The sequence below is a fragment of the Hylobates moloch genome, unplaced genomic scaffold (genome assembly GCF_009828535.3).
Source record: "Hylobates moloch isolate HMO894 unplaced genomic scaffold, HMol_V3 SCAFFOLD_6, whole genome shotgun sequence".
NCBI lineage: Eukaryota > Metazoa > Chordata > Mammalia > Primates > Hylobatidae > Hylobates > Hylobates moloch.
The window spans coordinates 119537451-119541173 of record NW_026652281.1 but is presented as its reverse complement, the minus strand read 5'-3'; the positions used below and the strand labels follow the sequence as shown (position 1 = coordinate 119541173).

At 44.2% G+C, this 3723-nt stretch overlaps 1 long non-coding RNA gene across 1 annotated transcript; it reads right to left on the bottom strand.

The window, feature by feature from the left end:
* Positions 1–1242: 1242 nt before the first annotated feature.
* Positions 1243–3141, bottom strand: LOC131383658 (uncharacterized). Its single transcript, XR_009213837.1, has 3 exons — positions 3112–3141; positions 1844–2011; positions 1243–1321 (listed from the first exon to the last, which is right to left on the bottom strand). It is a non-coding gene; the product is annotated as an uncharacterized LOC131383658 (long non-coding RNA).
* Between the last annotated feature and the right edge of the window lie 582 nt (positions 3142–3723).

Sequence of the window (3723 nt, the reverse complement as noted above, 5' to 3'; positions counted from 1 at the left end):
ACTTAACATACGATTTAACCTAGCAACTCCAATTCTATGAATCATGTCTACCAATGTATTGGTACACAGATAGATGTGCAAAGGAATCTGTTGCAGCAATCTTTGTCCAGACTTCCAGAGCAAGACTCTGGAAACAAATGTCTATTAACAGGAAATTGGTGAAATAAATTATGGTACATCTACTGTACAATGGAATTCTATGCAGTCAGATAGAAGTCGATGTATACATATGCTGTTTTGGAAAGATGTTTATAACTATGATTAAATGTAAAAGCAAAGTATATTACAGTGTGTGCAGTACAATCCCATTTATGTTTATATATATGTGTGTATGTGTGTGTTTTTTAAAAGGAAGGGCTCTACATACATGGAAAATATCTAGAAGGATATCCTGAAAGCTTTTAACATCATGACTTTTAGATAAGGGGTCATGGGATATGGGGCACGTTTTACTGTACATTTCTGTATTGTTTGAATAATTTACATGTGTTACGTCCTTGGTAAAGTCAGCCTCAAGAAATGGTAGGTACTTCTCTCATCTGCCTTTAGAAACCATGTTGGCTTTGGCCGGGCGTGGTGGCTCACGCCTGTTATCCCAGCACTTTGGGAGGCTGAGATGGGTGGATCACGAGGTTAGGAGATCGAGACCATCCTGGCTAACACGGTGAAACCCGGTCTCTCCTAAAAATACAAAAAAAATTATCTTGGTGTGGTGGCGGGTGCCTGTAGTCCCAGCTACTCGGGAGGCTGAGGCAGAAGAATTGTGTGAACCCGGGAGGCAGAGCTTGTAGTGAGCTGAGATCGCGCCACTGCCCTCCAGCCTGGGCGACAGAGCGAGACTCCATCTCAAAAAAAAAGAAAGAAAAAAGAAACCATGTTTGCTTTATTCACCTATATCTAGAGTCCAAGTGATAGAAATACAAAAGCAGAGGACAGTGGTGTGTGCCAGCACAAGTCCCTGTGGCTGAGGGGACATGTGAACTCAAGTCCCATTAGACATGAAACCATTATTTTCACTTTTTGGTATTCAGGTATTAACTGATGCTCGCTGCATTAAGCTTTTAGAATGATCTTGATGATATATTACCATCTCTTGGAGTAAAGATTCCATGACTCGGCAGGAATGAGCACATTGTTCTCAGCAGCTGAGAATGATACTGTGGAGCCTGTCGCTAAGCACTCTAACTGGAGGAATATTTAGCTAGTTGAATTGAGATTAGGTTCAGCTGTGAGGAATAGAAACCCTCCAATAAATAAATTTATTCTCTATCATATAAGAAGCCTTGACGACAGTCAGTGCATGGTGGGCTGTTCCTTCTGTCTTGTTTCATCATCCATGGATTCAACCAAGATGGCAGTATTTGCATTTCAGACAGCAGGACAAAGGCAGGCATGAAGAAGAAAGGGAAAGTGTGTATACACAATGCCTCTTAAGTGGGTTTCTAGGAGCTGCCCCTAGACACTTTAATCTACTCACATTGGCCAGAACTCAGTCTTATGGCCTACCTAGCTGCAAGGGAATTTGGGAAATGTAGTCTTAATGCCAAGTAGCTATATGCCCAGCTTAAAATTGGGGCTTTAATGTTATTACCATAGAAGAAGAGAAGGGTAGATACTGGGAGATGACTAGTGGTTTTCTGCAACACTGATATAACCCACTTTTTTCCCCTCTAATCTACTTTCCAAAGATAAATGTGTTTAGCATTCCATCATGTCAGCCAACGGCATAGCTAAGTTATCATGCTTTGTCATATACTCACCCCTATGAACTTAGGGAAATATTTGGAGAAAAGATTTGCTACAACATAGAGAGGATGATGAGACATCCTGGGATTTCGGTCACCTGTGTTTCTCCCATCTCTGCCACCAGCTCCAGAATCTTGAACATAATGGATGGGATATGCTAGCTAGCTTTTGGAGACAGGAACCATGTCATTCCTACAATGGTTCCATAATAAACGTCAATGGAATACAGTAGAACTGGCCTGTGATGTAATTTAGAGACAGCTTCCTGTGAATGAGACAATATGTACAGGAATAGAATGTTATTTGTGCTGTGGGAAAGGCCCATGGGGCTTCAGATTTAGGTTCAAGGAAAAAGGAATCCACCAGCTGATTATACTAGATCCCAGGGGACTAAGGATAGTAAACAGTCATAAAGGAATTGGGGCTTCAGAAATTCCCAAGGTTAGGAAGGACTAAATCCTGTTTTGGAGCAGACAGTGGCAGACTCCCTGGACGTTCTTGCCTGACATCAATCTTCAGAGTCTCGGGACTGGTGGTCCATTAGGCCTCTGCAAAGAAGGGACCTGAAGCCTCCCTGCCCCAGCCTTACCTGTCATTTACTGCCAGACTCTCCTAGACACAGGATGGTTATTCACTAGGAACACAAATGAGGGTTCTTTTATGTTTCCTAGCCTGCAGGCCCATTAGTTAGCAGTAAAAAGCCAAATGTTTAAATCCTAAAGTGAAACCTCCATGCTGTGGTATTCTGTCTTGTTAAAAACAAGTAACTTTATGGTTCTTTGATCAATAAATAGCATAAGGGTATAGAGATAAAGGAAAAGAACATTAGCATGAAGACAACAGACTAAATAAGGCCCCTGAATTACTCAGAGGGGTGGAATCTCAACCCTGGTAGATTTCCCTGGTAACTAGGAGAATTGTTCCAGACTTGAGGACTGTGATCATGTTGTACGTTTGGCATCTGTGTCACTTGACACTGGCCCCATGTTTGGCCCCATCCTCTTGGGCCCTTGGCTTGTCAGGGCTCAGTGGTCACTATGCCAGTGAAGGTCTCAAGCTAGGACTTCACCCTCCTACGTGCGACTGCCTACTTGGCCTCTCCCTACAGGCCCAACAAAGCTTCTCAAACCTATACCCAAAGTCAACCCTTGAGTTCTCCTCAAGCCTGCTTTTCCATCTCGCTAAATGGCCAGGAAATCGTTCTGCAAAGTACTCAGCCCGACAGCCTCAAAACTATCCCTGGCTCCCACTCTCATGTCCCACTTTCAAATCATGAGCAAATCTCACTGGCCCTGCCTTCAAAGCATATTCAAAATCTGACCATCTCTCATCACTTCCACTAGTCTGGGTTGCCATCCCTCTCACCTGGATTACTACAAAGCCTCCTACTTGGTCTCGTTCCTCCCCTCTTGCCAAGCCACCCATCCCATTCTTTTTGCCACACAGCAGCCAGAGGAAGCCTTTTAGAACCTAAGCCACGTCATAGTGCCCATTGGTTCTAGACCCTCAAGGGGCCTCCCCATGTCACACAGAGTAGGAGCCACAGTCTGACCAGGCCCCCAAGCCCTCTGTGACTTGCCGCAGCTCTCCCATGGCACCTCCTACACCCCCTCCTGTGGCTCACTCTGCTCCAGCCTCCCTGCTGCTCCACAAAGGAGGTAAGCATGTGTCCGGCTTTAAGCTGTGCACATGACGCTACCCAGGCAGCATTTCCGCCAGCTATCAGCAAGCTTAGCTTCCTAAGCTCTCATTTCTGATAAGGATGGCCCCTTATCAGAAACCTTCCCTGACCACCCCTTTAAAATCCAGCTTTACTTTTCTTCATAGTACTTATCCCCACTTGACAAAATATATATTTATGTTTTACTGACTGTCTCTCTCCACTGGAATGTAAGTTCCATGGATACAGGACTTTTCCTTCTGAGAACAGTGCTGGGTACAGAGAAGACACATATTTTTTACATGAATAATGTGGGC